This window comes from Lemur catta, chromosome 1 (genome assembly GCF_020740605.2).
Source record: "Lemur catta isolate mLemCat1 chromosome 1, mLemCat1.pri, whole genome shotgun sequence".
In the NCBI taxonomy this organism is placed as follows: Eukaryota; Metazoa; Chordata; class Mammalia; order Primates; family Lemuridae; genus Lemur; species Lemur catta.
In genome coordinates this window covers 75,306,465-75,312,464 of record NC_059128.1, presented here as the reverse complement: position 1 = coordinate 75,312,464, position 6,000 = coordinate 75,306,465, and positions in this window count along the sequence as shown.

Genomic DNA, 6,000 nt, shown 5'->3' with positions numbered 1-6,000 from the left:
CCTAGGCTGCTGAGGTCTCACTCAGTGACTTCCATGAGGCTTGTCATTAGAGATCACTGCATTGTTTTATGTCTGTAACTGGCCTCCAGGTTGTCAGGTTGTGAAAACATGATAATATAGCTTGAAAAATGTCCAGAAGTGGGAGATACATGCAGGCAACATGGCTCACGGTCCCTTGAAACAAGTGGCAGTCTCCTGGGGGACATTTTCAGCAGCACTGATGAGTAACAAACGCAACAACCACCTGGGACGCTCAGGATTTAAATAAGACCCAAGACACCAAATACATCATTTACTGTAGGCTCTGACTCTTGGGGTGTCTGCGATTCTGTCCTTTGTATAGATCCACTCATGATTGAAACACATATCAAAAGAAAAGAGGTAAGAGTAGGAAACCTTTATGTTTTTGGTCATTTAAAGAAATGTGAATACAAACCCATTAAAATACTTTTTAAAGCAAAATTGAGAAACCACTTTTATTGTTAAACAGTTTCACATTTTTAGTATTCGCAATAGCTGAGACTCCACAGCCAAGCTGAGGGTACAAAGGTAAGCAGAATTAGACACAATCTCTAGCCTCATGAAACTAATTGGCTAATGGAGAGACAGTCATTAATTAAATAATTGCACTAGTAGATATGTAATCACGCGCAGACAGGAGGGAGGTAACGATGAGGTACGTCCCACTGGGCAGGCCAGGGGGTCTGCTGGAGGGGGTCACAGAGGCTGCCCTGAGGATGTGGCAATTGAGAAGGTCCAAAGGACAATGAGTTAACCAGGCAGGGTGGGGTGGAGGCAGGGGAGGGAGAGCAATTCAGACAGAGGGACCAGTACACGCAGAGGTCCTGTGGTAGGCAGGGAGGCAGGGACAACTGAGCACCTAAGGCCTGTGTGGCTGGAGAAAGTGTTCTGGGAAGTGGAGGTCAGAGAGGAAGGCAGGGCTGGACCATGAGGGTCTATGGCTGTGCTGAGTGTGTCGGTCTTTATCCTTAGAGTGGCAGGAAGCTATGAAGGATGTCAGCAGAGTTGGGCTGGAATGGAGACAGTGGAGATTTGGGTAGACAGAAAGAAGGCTATGGCCATAGGTAGACACAGATATATTCATCATCACCTCCATTGTGGCACGAGGAAGATGGAGTAGAGACAGAGGAGCGGAGGCCTTTTGGAGATAAAACAGACCGGATTGGTGATTGATTGGAACTTGGGGAGAAAAAGGTGTTGAGCAAAATTCCCAGGTATGTGTCCCATGGAACTGGATGAATGGTGGTCACATTCATGGTGACAGGGACAGAGCCCAAACAGCAAGCTTCTGTTCTACTTGCTCCTTCCCTCCTCCTCCCCTCCCTTCCCCTTCTCTTTTCTCCTCCTTCCCCTCCTCCCACTCCTCCTTTTTCTTGGGGCAAAATCATGAGTTTTAGATATGTTGAGTTGGAAGTATCTTTGAGACACTTAAGTGGTGATGTTAATTAGCAGCTGGATACATGAGTCTGTACCTTTTAGAGGGTGAGGCCTGGGCTGGAGATCTGTGTTTAAGACCACGGGCATCTATGATCTCCCATCCAAGTACTAACCAGGCCCAACCCTGCTTAGCTTCCGAGATCAGACGAGATCAGGCACGTTCAGGGTGGTGTGGCCGTAGACCACGGGCATCTATGGTACTGGAAATGTGGGGTGTGAATGAGACAGCTGTTGGAGAAAGCACAGAATAAGAGAAGGGGCCTTAGGAAAGACCCTGAACAGCCTCAGTGTTCAGGGACTGAATGTAGGAGATAAGCCCATAAAAGAGCCAGAGGAGCGAGGGGGAGCTCCAGGAGAGGGGGCTGTCCGGAAGGGAGGAGGGTGTTTCAGCAGAGTGTGAGGGTTGAATGCTGCTCGGAAGTCAGAACGAAGCCTGAAGACGCCCTCCGGATCTAAAGAGCAGAGGTCATTGGTGACCACGGGGAAAATGTTTCTCTGGAGTGATGGGGGCTGGAGTTGAGGAACGAATAAGAAGTTTGGAGTGGAGACAATGTATATAAACAACTGTCTCGAGAAATTTGGTTGTTCTATTAGAGCATGCAATGGTGATGTTGAGACCTTTGCATTAGGATTCCCTGAAACAAGTAGCATATTTCAATGGAAAGAGAGCCAGTGTTTGCCAATGGGAAGCCCACATGCTAAAATGGAATGAGTGCTTCCCTTAATGAATCTGTGGAGCATTGACTCTGGTGGGGTTGCTACATATATCACGGCAGCAACAAGACAAATGTTCTGCATTTTCAGTACACGCCTGTAAACCTAAACAGCATGATCTGTATGTGCAAATGGTTTGGTAAACAATTACTGATACGGGGGCAGTTTTAGTCTGTTAATCTATTAGGACCAGGAAGTGGCAGCTAAAGAGACTAATCCTAGCGATGGATGCCTGCATCAGAATTCCTGACTCACAGCATGCATCAGCACCCAGGTCTTGCTGCCATTGACACTGCAACAGCACGGAGGGCCCTTTAAAACCAAGAGGCAGGATCTGCTACGGAAACACAAGCATGTGGCATTCATTCAACCGACAAATGAGAACTATGAGAGAATGGGAGTTTGGGGACTGAAACATACACTAAAACCCACAGCTTTGATACCTGATGTCAGAAGCAGGCAATTATTTCAGTCATTCTGGATCTTAATATTTCAGACATTTTGACCCGTTTGAAGACATTGACGATATTCACTTGGTACCGATTAGGAATCAGCACATATTTCTGATTTGTGTGCACATGCCAAAAAATCTCCTAACCCTAACTTCTCATACCTGAAGTGTTCGTTTTAGTGGCAGGCAGCCCTCCTTTTATTTTATCCTTTTTACCTGGAAAAAGGTGGATTCTGAAAAGTTGAAATACATGTCAGGAGGATAGAAAGTATTTAAAACTTTCAAATTGGTGTTCATTAAGGCAAGTATCTCCAGGCACATCATATTGACAGCTGTGATGCCTTGTACTAAGAGTGCTGGCACTTATTTAAAAATGGCTTTGGGGCCGGGCGCGGTGGCTCATGCCTGTAATCCTAGCACTCTGGGAGGCCAAGGCAGGTGGATCGCTCGAGGTCAGGAGTTCGAGACCAGCCTGAGCAAGAGTGAGACCCCGTCTGTACTAAAAATAGAAACAAATTATCTGGCCAACTGAAAATATATATATACAAAAAATTAGCCGGGCATGGTGGCGCATGCCTGTAGTCCCAGCTACTCAGGAGGCTGAGGCAGTAGGATTGCTTAAGCCCAGGAGTCTGAGGTTGCTGTGAGCTAGGCTGATGCCACGGCACTCACTCTAGCCCGGGCAACAGAGCGAGACTCTGTCTCAAAAAAAAAAAAAAATGGCTTTGGTCACACTCGAGACATAGTCCTTCATAGGCTGTGCATGTATTAAAGGGAAGGGTTTTCAGAGACAGTTACTTGATAGTGACAGTTCCCAATGTTCAGACAGCTGGCGCTTGCTTCTCCCCATGCCTGAGCTCCACCTTGGGTTCAAAAAACACACAAGGGCTGCCAAAATATCTCGTTCCTGCCACAGATTCACTTTAATAAATACCGATGTCTCTAATGTACAGTATGGTAACTATAATTAATAGTAATATATATTATATACTTGAAATTTGCTAAGAGAGTAGATCTTTAGTGTTCTCCACACACACACACACACACACACACACACACACATGCACACACAGAGTAACTATGTGAGATGATGGATATGTTCATTAGCTTGATTTTGGTAATCACTTCACAATGTATACGAATATCAAAACATCACATTGTACAATTTTTATTTGTTAATTATATCTCAGTAAAGCTGGAGGAAAATACCAATGTCTCCAGGTTTCTGGAGGAGAGTGAGGCAGGTGGGCCTAGACAGGATGCTTGTGTAGATTGGGCCAGGTGACCTGGGTCTCCCGGAAGAGCCACTTCTTCCCAGGGGCAGAAGGCAACCTCTGGCCTGGGATGGCTGGAGAGATGTGGAAAGGACCCTTTGGCAGAGAGTGGGGTGGGCCCAGTAACAAATTACAATCACAAAACTTCCTGGCTGGGTGCAAGTCAGGATTCCCTCTAACAGGAGTTAGAGATAAAATGTATTAATAAATACTTATAGCCCTTCCAGAGGTAATTCAGAGATTTGAATTCACTCTTACATGTTGCTTACAGATAGCTGGTTGGGCTGAAGGAGAGTGGGAGAAAGCCCCGGGGAGCCTAGGAGTGCTGCAGGGTAGGGGACAGAAGCCACATTTGGCTTTAGCTCAGGGCTAGGTCTGAGAAGGAGGGAGGGGGAAGAGAGACAGCGAGATGGAATGGGTTCTTTCTACCCATTTGGCTGCCCAATCTGCAAGCCTCGGGTACTTGCTTTAACAAGGTGCCTCCAACATCTTTTCATCAGTCTCGACAATTTCTGTGTCAACATAGGACCTTAAAATTCATAGCAAAACATCCTTTGTGGAGCATATGTTCAGGAGAACCAATCCTGTTCACCACCTCCATTTTCTGAAGGAATTGGGAAGATAGTCGGTGGGGACCAAACCAAACTTAGAGGAGGGAGCCCATTGAACTCTACTATCCCAAGTTTAATAATATGGTTTTAGCATTTGCACATATCTTCTTAAATAATATTTAGGATCTTAAGAGTTTCTATGTATCTATGTATGCACACACTTGCCATTATTATCTTATAACTTTTCTTACTTAAAAAAACACATCTTTTTATTATTAATATTTTAAAAAATTGTTTTTGCCTGCCTCACAAGGCTAGAAAAAAAGTACATTTTTTTTAATTTTTTTTTTTTTTGAGACAGAGTCTCGCTCTGTTGCCCGGGCTAGAGTGAGTGCCGTGGTGCCAGCCTAACTCACAGCAACCTCAAACTCCTGGGCTTAAGCGATCCTACTGCCTCAGCCTCCCAAGTAGGTGGGACTACAGGGATGCACCACCATGCCCAGCTAATTTTTCTATATATATTTTTAGTTAGCCAGATAATTTCTTTCTATTTTAGTAGATACGGGGGTCTCGCTCTTGCTCAGGCTGGTCTTGAACTCCTGAGCTTGAGCCATCCACCTGCCTCAGCCTCCCAGAGTGCTAGGATTACAGGCGTGAGCCACCATGGCCAGCCTGATTCTTTCCCTTTATTTACCAGTTTTGAATATAATGCCTATCATCTTCTGAAGATGACTATTTTTTAAATAGCAGTACAAATTCATAGATTTGAATGCAGCTAATGGTTTCAATTAGTTACAATTATTATCCTTTTGGAAGTTAAAATTGTCCCACCTTTGGCTGGTGGGAGTCTTTTTAAGTTGGCTCTTGAGTCTTTTGACATGACCCCAGTGGTCTTTGACCACTGCCTTGCTAGCCAGTAAAACAAGGTGCTCAGACTTTGTCTTGTACATTTCCTACCCCAGATGTGAAATCAGCCATTTCTCTAAGAAGCTCTGATTTATTTTAATAGAAAATGGTATTTCAAGACTACAATTTGAGTACTGTAGTTATTGCTACTAGCTTGGTCACTGTTTCTAGGTGTCTTCAGTTGACATAGCTTGGATGGATAGATAGATCCACCATTTCATCAGTTGACAGATCTATCCGTGAACTGATCAATTGATAGATAGATATAAAATATCTCATGAGTTCCTATGGATACTTGAAATTCAGGACTAAAGGAGGTTTTTGTTTGTTTTTAAATCTTAGGGAGTTTTATTAGTCATGTATACTTTAGTAAGAATCAGTCAGACCCTTTCCAGATTGACAGGTGTAAACGAATTCTTAAGCTAGCTTAAACAGAAAAGGGAAATTTAGCATAAGGATACACAGAGCCCAAGGACAGAAATGCAGCTAGGCCTCAGTAAGGAAGTAGAACCAGGGACAAGAAAGTTGTCAGGAATCAGGGCAGCCCTTCCCTGTTCAGAACTTCTTGCTTTTCTTTCTCTAAACCTTCTTTCTCTGCTTCCTCATACACATGGCTAGTAAAAGACATCCAAACACTTCTAGCCAG